Genomic DNA, 13,748 nt, shown 5'->3' with positions numbered 1-13,748 from the left:
CTTACATAAACTCGTCAGTGGTAGGAACCTCCCTCCCCACCTGCCAAAAAAATAAATAAAAATAAGCGCAAGCGTGTAATGAGCTTTTTCGGCATTGATAAAATTCCTGGAGAATTATTTCATAGAATCTAATCCAAAAGAAATAATCATTAAACTAAGAAATTCCATCTGCCTAGACGAATACCGAATTGTTGCATTCTATGCCAGGTTTTATTTTATCCATTTTTATTTCCACGTCTTTCTCTCTCTCTCTCTCTCTCTCTCTCTCTCTTTCTCTCTCTCTTTCTTCTCTCTCTCTCTCTCTCTCTCTCTCTTTCTTCTCTCTCTCTCTCTCTCTCTCTCTCTCTCTCTTCGTCTCTCCCCTTTCTCTCTCTTCCTCTTTAAAACAATTCTTTTTCCTGATTGATAACGAAGCAGCGGATGTTGGCTGCTCTCTGCTATTCATATATTTGGCTAACCCCAACTGGCTCCATGTAACACTGCTCCCTGCCGTTGTATATATTATCTAGCTTTCCACGATGTTTATCGAGGTCGGATACGGGCTGTTTTTTTCCCCAGTATGTTTCTTCAATTTTTCCTTTATTATTTTTTGTACTTTTAATATTTTAAAAAAAAACTTTTGTTTTCCTCGTTTATGTTCTCCGCGCGCGCATACATCATTCGGGTGAATATATAAACTTTGATAAGCAATTTTTAAACAATATGGCTACGTTCAACCTTAAGAAAATTACCTATTTCTTAACCCAGTTTAAGTTAACAGGCAAGAAGTGAGAAGGCATGATTGTCACCACTTCCTGTTTCTTCTCCATTTAAACTTTGAAGTTTCCTATCTCCAACATACTTAAAGATCACCACCCTCACGATTCCACTGTTGCTGATGACGACGACGACGACGATGACGACGACAACGAAGATGATGATGATTTGGAGGAGGAGGAGGAGGAGGAGGACGACGACGACGATCATATTGGTGGTGATAATGGTGGTGCTGGTGATGGTGGTGGTAGTTACAGCACCACCAAACGGTCAACGCGGTACTCTATGTTCAACAGATGGAACGACTCGACACGGCTATTCAAGAGAAAAGACCTAATCGTCAGCATTGACTTCTTCTGCTGCACGGCAACGCCCGCCCTCATATTGCCAATATGACCAAGGAAGCCATTCAAACGCATGGCTGGGAAGTGCTGCCACACCCGCCGTACTCTCCTGATGTGGCACCAACGGATTTCTACCTCTTTCGATCTCTTTCAAATGCTATGCGCCGAGTTTCGTTCAGTTATGATGCAGACATTTTTCTTGAACGTAGGGAAGAAATTGTAAACAAAAAGGGTGAATACATTATTGATTAATTAGTTGCTATTTTTTTTTTATTAAACCTTTTAAAAAATTTAAATTTTAAAAAACGGCGGGGACTTAGTTGCCAACCTAATATATAAACATATATATATGTGAAAGTTTTAAAGAATTATACATGTAAGGGTGCCGAAGTTCAGCTTGCCCGGGGTGCCAGCAACCCTAGAGCCGGCTCTGTGCGTGTGTGACTGTGTCTGTATGTATGTATGTATGTATGTGTGAATTCGTCTGTATTTGTACGCGCATGCGTGTGTTTGTTGATGAGCGCATATGTTTTTTATGTAAATCATCTGATACTGCGCTACCGAGGTATTTAGAGTATATATATATATACATACATACATACATATATATATATATATATATATATATATATATATATATATATATATATATATATGTATATATGTATGTATGGATGTATGTATATATATATTCTCATTTATATAAACATATTTGATTTGCATTTCAGCAATGTTGTGGGCGCATGTCGTCGGCGGTATGACGTGTGGGTGAAGGGAAAGATCATGTGTAACCGCGTATCTTATGTGTTTACGCCGTTACAAAAGGAAAGACAAACATCCACGATATCACAGAAGAATGGGAGCAAGACTGACCCGTGGATAAATAACGTTCTGGATGACTCATTTCAATAGCAATTGTAATGCTGTCTTAAAACAGGATATAAATAGACAGATAGATAGATAGATAGATAGATAGATAGATAGATAGATAGATAGATAGATAGATAGATAGATAGATAGATAGATAGCTAGATAAGTAGGTAGGTAGGTATGTAGGTAGATAGTCTTGCAGTGGTGAGGCCTTCGGCTGCATTTCTGCATGTGAACCTTCTCCAGCCCTCTCTATACGACCTGGGACTGAGCCCCCCCACACACACACACACCCACACCACCACCATCTCCTAGATGGACGCTGTGACAATAGCTAGAGGTCCCTCACTCCCGGTGATTTTAATTGTTTGTAACTCTTCTGAGTTCCCTTTGACGAGTTTTCTTTTCCATCCCGCAGTTTGCTCAAAACCCGCCCTAGTCACCAAGCTAGCTTACCGGTCGCCGATGACCCAACCATATCACAGGTTGTACTGGGTTACATGTTACCAGTAACAATCAATAACGACTTGAATATAATTATAGCTTATTTATAATCGTAGTTTATTAAACGAAAGTCCACAGTGGACATTCTAGTCGTACACATATAAAGCAGATAAGATGGTTATGGCCGGAACGTCTTCGTTTCTTAACAGATCATTCGTGCTGATTTGTAGCTCAACAACGGATGCTGCTGCTCATTGACAATATATTAATATTTTCAAACTTCGTTTCATTCAGCTGTTAACGGCATCGAGTAGCAGTGCTAAAAAAAAACACCGATTCTCTTGCTTCTTAAGTATTTTTCTGATCTCTTCTTACAAACTAAAGACATCTGTCGGGCGTTTTCTTGTGAAATATCTATTATAACAAGTATGTCTGAGTGAAACGACCAGAATCATCATTACGAGGCGATAGTGTTTCACCCTGTAAACGCTTAGAACACCAAGAGACACCTGGCGACTTTACTTACAATATCAAACAACAACTGCAACAATAATTCGCCTTTTTTTTCACTTTCATCTTGCTATTTATTTATTTGTTTATTTATTATTATTATTATTATTATTATTATTATTATTATTATTATTATTATTACACTTAACGGAAAATTAAATTCCTTTAATCTGATATCATAGTATTTTAGTGAATACAGCTGTGACAGTGGTTTCGCTGTTAAGGTTAGGAGTGATGTCTTTGAAGGTGGAGGCGATGGTGGTGGTGGTGGTGGTGGTGGTGGTGGTGATGGAAATGGCAGTAATAGCAGCGGCGGCGGCGATAGCAATGCTGGAATTGCTGGAAAAAAACCCCGAACGACGAAAGAAAAGAATACATTCATCTGTATTCTTTTACTTGTTCCAGTCATTGGACTGCGCCCATGCTGGGGCACTGCTTTGAAGTGTTTAATCGAATAAATTTATCCTAGTGGCTTATTTGAAGTCTGATACTAACTCTATCGTTTCTTTGCACCGAACTGCTGGTTACGCAGACGTGAACAAACCAACACCGTTGTCTGTTGAAGGGGGCAAACACAAAGACGTACATGTGCCAGATAGATATATAAATAGTTGTATGTTTTTCTGAGTATATTTAGCCGGACATGTTCATATATATTTAAATGATAAACTTCTGAAAAGTTCTACAAAAATTTACACTTCCAGTGATGGATTGGATCTGTAGTCTTCGAGTTAGCTTTCTCCTTTCTGGTCCTGAGAAGCCCAATTTCTCAAGATTAGTATTTAGGCAGTGTGTTACATATCCCAGGGCCCCAATGTATGCATGTATGTATGTATGTATTCCAATGCAGAATTGTTATACATTTTATTTATCCCAGTCAATTTCTTCGGCAGTTTGGTATTTCGTACACTTTTCGCAACGGAACGTTCACGCTATCGTCCTTCTCAAGCTTAAAGGATACATAATAAGCAACGTACAGCTTGTTTTATGGTATGCAGAGTGTTTCTTCTTTCTAGGTCGTCGCTAAGATATGTTGGTCCTGCACTTCAGGGTTCACGTGAGAGGTCATCAGGAAGTGCTTCTTGAGGAGTTCATTCCCAATCTGCAAGATATTATTCACGTCATTTTGATGAAGCTGGTTGATGTATATATTTTTGGTGTCATTTCTTTTTTTTTTTACATCACTCAAGCAATACCTGCTGTCTGACTGATACCATATCAAAGGTTGTCTGCTCTGATCTGAAACCTTTTTCTCTTTTTCTTCTGAGATAGAGTCTGCCAGTTTCAGTCTTTATATAGAAGTTTGCAGTTCATGACAAGGAGCTTGGTTGGGGGTGCTAATGTCTATGGAACGGATTTCCTTTAAAGACTAATCAAATATCACAAATGTTGGTGCTGATATTGCAAATACATTGTGGATATTGTCTTACTGTAAGAGGACGACTCTGACGGCCATTTCCTTTTTTAGTCTGGTTTTTGGTTATTTTCTGGTTATTATGTCTTTGTCCACAGCACTTTTCTATGAAATCTTTATAGTTCTCATAGAACAGTTTTTCTACGTTCTGTTGTTACATATAAACATTTCTTTTGGTCAAATTCTATCTCTGAACCAGCTGAAAATATTGTGACTAAATCCAGCTGCTTCTCAACATTATAGAAATAGTTATTAAGATCGTCCACGAAGAAACTATGAGTAACATTATCGTCTTTTGTTTTGTAGTGGCAAAAGAAATAACAGTGGATTGGGGTTGAAATAAACAGAAGCACACACTGAAGGTTGCCTTGGAATAATCCCTTGAAAATATTTATAACATCGGAGATAATTATTTCAGTTTCAGTTACATGTGTGAGGATTGTAAAGCAGGTCTTCATAATCCTTTCAGTGGCAGTGACTAAGACAGCCGATACTTTTGCCTGTTGTAATGGCTTCCGTAGTCATGAGTGAGAAATAGAATTGAATGCCTTTTTGTAATCGAGCCATGCTGTCATAAGGTTTCTAGAATGTTTTCTTACTTCAGATGATATAGTTTTATTTACTAAAAGTTGTTCGACGCACCTCAAACTTCCTTTCTTTTCTCATGCCTTTCGTCAATGATTATATTGTTTCACTCGCCATGGTCTTCCTCAGTCCTCATACGTTTCTATGTGTGCAGGATAATAACGGTGTGTGTATATGTATGCGACACCTATTCATCACTTGTTTCTCTTGTTGGTCCCAAACGGTGAATATTCATGAATATTAATTAGGAACCTTTACAAGGAAATATTCGAACAATAAAGAAGAACAAAAAGAAAATTTTTGTAGTTTTGTTGTGACTGCTGTCAAAAATAAATTTATTGTAATACATGGTTTACAGTCCCCATAACCCAACTAACCCATATATTTGGTTCACCTGAATATGATATCATCTCTCGACAAACCAACGTGGGAGCTTGCATATGGTCGCTCGATCTTCCACAAATTTCCTTCAGATCATACCCTCTCGTCTTACAACGGGAAGTATACATTGAACAATGTTGTTCTAGTTATGCAAAAAGAGAGGATGATCAAGGTTACAATGCCTTTCATCGTAAGCCTACTGGATCAGTGCTGACCTGGGGCTAAAACAACAGCACTATCCATCTACTTATCTCTCTACGCATGCATGTATATACTACGCACGCGCACACACGTTCATATATCTACGTATATCTTTCTACCCGTCTCTATGTATGAATGTTTCTCTCTTTCTCTCTCTCTCTCTCTCTCTTGTTCCTTTCTCTCTTTCCCCTTGTCGGGGTGAGATATTTGCAAGTAATGGAGGTGACCGTCAAAGAATTCTTGAAATGTTTTTCTTTGTTCCCCTCCTCCCCCCCCTCCGCTCTACCTGAAGAAATGCATTACAGTGTTAGTAGTGGCGCACTGGATCAGATGTCAGCAATTCATCTGAAGAGCCATGGGTTCTTATTCCGACGGCGTGCGTCCTTTCCGATCATGTAATCTTTGTTGTCTCTTATTTACCTGACAACAAAATACGTAAAGAAAAAGAAACTTTTACAAAGACGGCTTGGTTATGATGAAACCTCGATGTAACTGTTACTTGTTCTGCAAGAAAGTGGATTACAGTACTTCGAGTGTATTCTCATACGAGAAAGACTGGAGGAGAAGTGGTTGGTGGGGGATAGCGCATGAAGGAGGAAAGGAAAGGAGGGAAGTTGTTGTCTATTTTCAAAAGTGAACAACTTTATGATCAAAGGTGTCCCAGTTGTCTTTCTCTTGAAGATTATGTAGCTATGACTTCGTTGTCTAATGTATCCTCTACTTTTTCGAAACGGTATAGTGGTATACTTTAAGGGAGATTTGGTTGCTACATTTAGCACGTCAAGTGACCATCCAAAGTCTCTCAACAGTGTTTGGATCTGTATTTTGAAAGAGTATAGTAAAAGTGTTCAGGGAGTGTAATACTTTAACGTTTAACATGGAATTTGGGCTCTTTTTTTTTTTTTAATGAACGTAAATTGACTGGAAGTGAAAACTGTAACCGCTCATAATTTGTGTATTTAAGGGATGTGTGTGTGTGTTTCCAAATTTGTTTCTACTGTGTCACTTCTTTAAACATAGTCTCGGGTCCATAGATATAGTCTATTCGTGGGATAGCCGGCATCTGTAATCCAAAGGCATAACAGGTATGGCTTTGTCCCACACTGAGAATTGCGTTAAGAAAACACATCCTCCTACAAACTCATTCAAAGAATAGGACATTCTGTTGATCGAACAATTGTAACATTCATTGACAAAACCGGCGGCGAACCATTCACAAGTGTGTACGCATATGTTGCTGGGTCGTTGAGAATAAACTCATGCCAGCTCCTAAAATCGTTCTATATAGCGCGAGTAAACTAATCGCCTGTGCCGGACTAACTACCTCCCATGTATCCTTGTCGTTGCATTGGTGCTATTACCGTCAAAATAATTCACTCAAAATCAAGTTTGTGCCAGCTCCGGAAGTCGGTGACTGCCGATGACGTTAGCTTGCTTGTCTGCTGGGTACGTTAATGTAAGCTGGAGTTAAGCCAATCATCACATTTCCTCCTGTGGTTTGACTGAGTCTTTCTAGATTGACAATATCTTGGTGACTAGAATATGTAACTTAATAGGGATTTTAAAGATATACTGAACAGGTATCAGTCATAACAAGGTATACCGAGTTATGGTCAGTTATAGTAGAATAAAGAGTATTGAATAGTTTATACCCAGGGATCACATATACTAATACATACAATAACTTCATTGACTATATTAGGGCCGTGGAGCTGAAGCTTCACGATAGTGGTGAATGCAGTTGTGGTGATATGGTGGTGGTGGTAGTGGTGGTGGTGGTGGTGATGGAGATGATGGGGTGAGATGACGATTGTAGTTGTCTGTTGATTGCTTATGGGAGTGATGGTGGATGTGACGGTGGTGTTAATGGTGGCGACGGCGTGGATGGTGGATCAGGTTATGCTGACTAATGACTACTTAACGTGGCTATTAAATTACCGAACGTGAAATTAACAAATTATTGTCCATTCGCCTTTCAAGAGTATGTATTACATCTACTAAGTTGGTTCAGAATCTGATTGTAGCTACCAGACGTTTGATACCTACTGTACCAGTTATATACTGCTGGACTTGAGTCCATCTAATCGACAATAACCTTTTTCCAATGTTACAAGTCAATATTGTTATTTAGTAGAAAAATACTGTACTATCGATGTGTGAATGTTAACATAAGTCATAGAAACGACATGATCAAGAATTAGTCGAATGGTTCCAAACCTGTGGTACGCAAAGGTAGTACTAGAGGTCTGTCAACATATTAAGCTGACAGACCTTTCAATATCCTGGGGTCCGTGGGAAAAGTCATTTAAATAAAAGGGGTCCTTGGTAATGAAAAGGTTGGAAACCACTGAATTAGTCCTTCTGTGACGACATCATTGATACAGAGATAAAAACATAGATTTGAACTCCTTGTTGTCCATCTCCGGTATCTTCTAACATTATTATCGCTTGGCAATTGATGTTGGTGTGTTTACGTCCCCGTAACTTAGCGGTTCGGCAAAAGCGGCCGATAGAGTAAATACTAAGCTTACAAAGAATAAGTCCTGGAGTCAATTTGTTCAACTAAAGGCGATGCTCCAGCATGGCCGCAGTCAAATGACTAAAACAAGTAAAAGAATATATATATATATATATATATATATATATATATATATATATATATATATATATATAAATAAGGATAAGATCGATATTTAAAATATTGATCTTATCAAGTGGTCAGCATGGGAATAAAAACCATCAAAGGTAATAATTATTTAAAATTATTTAAAATTATAATACAGGGTATCAAGAGATACCACCACGCTGAAAAAGTAGCAGTCAAATCCTGACTCTAAAACCACAATAAATGTCCGCATGGCACGATTAGCGAAGACGAAGACCAAATGAACCAGTACTGGAGTATATTCCACTGATGAAGGCAGAGCATTATTATTTATGCAAAGCCAGAAATCCAGGATTTGGAATTATCTTATTTTTACTATTTTTACTGGTTCATTTGGTCTTCGTCTTCACTAATCGTGCCATGCGGACATTTATTGTGGTTTTAGAGTCAGGATTTGACTGCTATTTTTTCAGCGTGGTGGTATCTCTTGATACCCTGTATTATAATAATAATATATATATATATATATATATATATATATATATACGATGGGCTTCTTTCAGTTTCCGTCTACTAAATCCACTGACAAGGTTTTGGTCAGCCCAAGGCTATAGTAGAAGACACTTGCCCCAGGTGCCACGCAGTGAGACTGAACTCGGAACCATGTGGCTGGGATGCAAACTTCTTACCACACAACCGCAGATTCTATAACTTTTTATCAGTTGTTGTTGTGTTTGTTGTGCTGAGAATGTTGAGTATTATGTGTGTGTGTATGGGGGGGTGTATGGGTGTGTGTGTGTGTGTGTATGGGTGTGTGTTTGTGTTTGTGTAGGGGGTGTATGGGTGTGTGTGTGTGTGTATGGGTGTGTGTGTGTATGGGTGTGTGTGTATGGGTGTGTGTGTGTGTATGTGTGTGTGTGTGTATGGGTGTGTGTTTGTGTGTATGGATGTGTGTATGTATGGGTGTATGTGTGTGTATGGGTGTGTGTGTGTATGGGTGCGTGTTTGTGTGTGTGTGTGTGTGTGTGTTTGTGTATGGGTGTGTGTGTGTATGGGTGTATGTCTGTGTATGGGTGTGTGTGTGTGTATGGGGGTGTGTGTGTGTATGGGTGTGTGTGTGTGTGTGTGTATGTGTGTGTATGTATTTGTATAAGCTTATATTTTCAGTGTGTATTTGTGTACGTTATGATTGTGTATCTACATACCATCATCGACATGTGTGTCTACGTGCATGTTCATTCATTTGCATGTGTGTGTGTGTGAGAGAGAGAGAGAGAGAGAGAGAGAGAGAGAGAGAGAGAAAAAAAAGTGTGTGTGTGTGTGTGTATGTAACACATGTGTATGTTTACGTATTTGAAGGATATGTGAAAAATTTTATTTACAGATAGCATTGTAGAATGTAGGCCAAGAAAATGTATGCAAAATTCCAAACAAGTTTAGACAGGACAGAGGTGTTGGAGTAATGAGGATACACTGTGAAGCTTCATGATCGTTCATGTTTAACAATAGAGTGGTGTTTGTTGTAGTGGTTCGGTTTTGGTGGTGGTGGTGGCTGTGGTAGTGGTTCAGGTTATGCTGACTAATAGTTGCATGTGAGACTGCAGCCTCGTAGTTGTTGTTATTGTTGTTTAACACCGGGGTGGGGGGAAGGGCCTAATTGAGCAAAGATCAAAGACGTTCCATTCGTGACAGTCCCATCGTTAGGGTTCAAATTGCTACAAAATGACTTCTACGAGGGTCGACTGAAAAATTTATAGGCTGACCAAAAAGATACTTTTGTGGAATGTGACCAAATGAGGTTATTTTTCACCAGACTCCCTCTTTTCCGGTCCTCCATCAGTGTTGCAATGTTTGGATCCCATTGGCGACGAAGTTTTCATCCTGTCGCTCAAAAAGTCCTCAACAGTAGATAGGATGTCCCCATTCCTGCGATACTGGTTCCCAGCCAAGTGGGGTTTTTTTTATGTTGGGGAACAGATGATCGCCAGATGGGGTCAAATCAGGAGAAAGGAAGAGTGATCAACCAGTTCAAGGCCACAGACATGCAGAGCAGCCATTGAAACTGAGCGCTTGTGTGATGGAGAATTGTCCCGATGAAACAAGTTTACTCTCATCAGTTTTCCTAGGCGTTTGGTCAGCGAGTTGGCGTAACGCTCTCTATTGGTGGTGTAGTCATTTTGAAGATAGTCAATAAACACGTTGCCTTTTGCATCTTAAAAAACTGAGGCCATCACCTTCCTCACAGATCAAACGATCTTGACCTTCTTTGCAACGGGTACTTCTGCTGCATGGATTGTTTCTTTGTCTCTGGCTCAAAGTGATGAACTGAAGACTCATCCTGGCTTAGGAAACGTTCGAAGAAACCAGCTCCATCTTCCTCAAACAATGTCAGATTTTCCTGTGATCCACCTGGGGCGCTTTTGACCAGGTGTCAGAAGACGCGGCACTCACCGAGCAGAAACCTTCATCATGCCAAGTTCATTGCGCAGGATATTCTCAACTCTTCCATGGGATATGCTAATGGCATTGGCTATTTGATTTATAGCCAATTGCCTGTCATCCATCAGCCTGTGGTGAATTCAATGTTTTCCTCAGAAGTGGCAGTTGCAGGACGTCCAGACCCTAGGTCATCTTCAAGACCCTCCCTTCCCTTTCTAAATTCAGACACCCACTTTTGCATTGTTGATAAACATGGAGCATCATTCCCTAATGTTGCAACCATGTCAGCATGAATGTCTTTGGAGGTTAAACCCTTTTCCTGCAGATAACACCTCGATGCAAAATTTTGTCCATTTTCAAAAGAAGTCACTACAAGTTACTTTTGAAATGTTCTTCAAAGAGTCAGATGTCAGTTTACCCAGAAAGAAACAATACAGTTATTAATAAGAAGAGTTGAAAGGAACGCCTGCAAGATTTCACAGCTCTAGCATCACTCCTTCATAGTCGGTCTATGAACTTCACGGCCCATCTTCGTATTTCAAACATGTCGAAGTCCACATGGAGGCTTCCTCGCCGATTGTTCCCTCGAGGTTTTAATGTTATTTAACCCCAGTCCAGCACTGATGGTCAAAGGCCTGCATAATCCATGACCACACCGTCTTCAGTTCAAACTAAGGTGTATCTTATATTCTGTGATTTGAGGGGAAATTAGCTGTTATTTCTAGCGGGTGAAGTGACAACACAGGGATCCTCTTGTTGGTTCTTTGTAGCCGTTGCATGAAATCGTCGTGATGGCCATTATAATGGAGACGATGAACGGACAGAATCGTTAGAGCGTCACAAGAAATATTCTGCAGTACATTTTCCCGGTCGTTTGTGTTTTCAATTCCCTCCGAGGTAAAATTTATCTTTCATTTTTTTTCTTGTTTTCAGGATCGATAAAATAAAGTACCCGTCAAGTACTGAGAGAGATAGTTTCGACTAATACCCCCACCACCTCAAAATGTCTGACTTTGTACTTAGAAACCATTGTAATCGCCAAGTTAGTTGTGGTTGTTTTGTGATTGCGGTGATGGCTTCTTTGTTTGTGTGCGTGCGTTGGCCGTGACAACGTGAATAAGTCGAACTTCTCGTTCGAACGATAGACTATTGGTGACTGTTGCTGACCGAACAGTTAAATCTGTGTTCTCAGAGCATGACTGGCTGTTCTCTGAGTCATGGGCCGAGAAGAACAAAGTTTAGTGGGAAAAAAAGATAAAAGAACAAGGACCAAAATTCTCAGTCGTGCAAGAAAACTGACTCATGTTTGGATGGGGGTATTTTTGATTTTTGTTTCAACCCACTGGCTGTGACCATGACAGGGAGATAGATTTTATTTATATATTTATTCTATTTTGAGGAAAGTTTTGGTAAAGTGGATCATTTTTAACGACAACGATTTAAAAAGACATTGTATTTGTGTAATCGTTTAGACTCACTGTCTCATTTGTGCAAGTTTTTATCATAACTCGAACATGAAGCAGCCACGTGACCAGGTTAGCAGACAAGATATTAGAGCAAAGATAGATAGGTAAATAGGTGGGATTCGGTGAACTTGCAGGGTAAAAAAAGACTAGGGTTGCCATATCTGAGCAATCACAATCCAGGACAGCTCCACTGACAGTCACCACAGAGGTTTGTGATGATTGTCAGTAGAGGCCTTTGACATTGTGTATTTCAGGTAAAAGGATTCATTAAGCATCAAGGCGCATCAACGTGTAAGGCTAGACAGAACAACAAAAAGCAGACAGTGAAATAATCCATCATCGTAGATACCAATTATACAAAACTGGATACTATTATTGGGTAATGAAGGCGCAAACTATTTTCTATCTTCGATTTGAAACCGTACACTTTCTCAAAGATATGAATTGTAGATACAAGATTTCAATTATGACAGCGTTTCAAATATATACTCTCTCTCTCAAATATATAAGTATATATATATAAGTATATATATATATATATATGGGAGAATATACAAAAAATAACAACAGACGAGGACAGGTGGTGTAAATAACAAAAGTATATATTAGTATGACGCTCGGGAATACGGAAAGTCTTTGACGTTTCGAGCTACGCTCTTCAACAGAAAGAATACGGAGACAAGGAGAAAAACACGGAGAAAAAAAATTGATATATATATATATATATATATATATATATATATATATATATATATATATATATATATATATATATATATATATATATATATATATATATATCCATATGCTATATGTGTGGTTGTGTGTAGGTAAGTAGGTTGGAAGGAAGGACGGTACGTAAGGTAAACATACACTAGTGAAGGTCATAAATGGACTAATACGGAATTTAAGGAACAATAAAAACTAAATGAGAAATTGGACGCTCATTGCCATAATCAAATGCTTCTTTGTGACAATTTATTAGTTTTATTATTGCTATTAATAAGAAGGCGGTAAGCTGGCCGAATCATTGGCGGCATTTCGTCTGTCTTTGCGTCCTGCGTTCAAATTCTGCCGAGAGCGACTTTCACTTTCGGTATGGGCAAAATTAGTACCAGTTGAATATTGGGGTCGATGTAATTGACTTCAACCTCCCCCGATATTGCTGGCCTTCTTCCAAGATTTGAAAACACTATTTAAAGGCAACAAGGATCATTAGCACGCTAGACAAAACGTTTCGCGCGTCTTTACGTTGTGAGTTCAAATTCCACCGAGGTCCACTTTGCCTTTTATCCTTTCGGGGTCGATGAATTAAGTACCAGTTGAACACTGGGTCGATTTAATAGATTAGCCTTCTCTCCCAAAATTTCCGGCCCAATAGAAGGAATTAGTTATTATGACTATTGTTTCTTTGGCCAGAAGGTCCCAAGATGTTGGGAACAATACAAAGACGAAATACAAAAAGTATCGGAAACTTACATCGACGAAAAGTAATCCGCATGGTCGATAAAAACTTCAATATCATTTAAAAAAAAAAGAAGGAAAGCGGGGAAGTGTAAAGTAAAAACAACGACGCAAAGATCGATACCAGTCGATAACATTTCTAGTTTTAATACTGCTGTAACAAAAAAAAAATTATAAACTTTAAATGTGTTTAATAATTCGTTAGTTATTTTAATATAAATGGTAAGAACTTCAGCATACCTACACAAGCGTGCACACACACTTTCTCT

This window comes from Octopus bimaculoides, chromosome 10 (assembly GCF_046866305.1).
Source record: "Octopus bimaculoides isolate indiv1 chromosome 10, ASM4686630v1, whole genome shotgun sequence".
In the NCBI taxonomy this organism is placed as follows: Eukaryota; Metazoa; Mollusca; class Cephalopoda; order Octopoda; family Octopodidae; genus Octopus; species Octopus bimaculoides.
Note: the sequence above shows the minus strand (reverse complement) of the source record.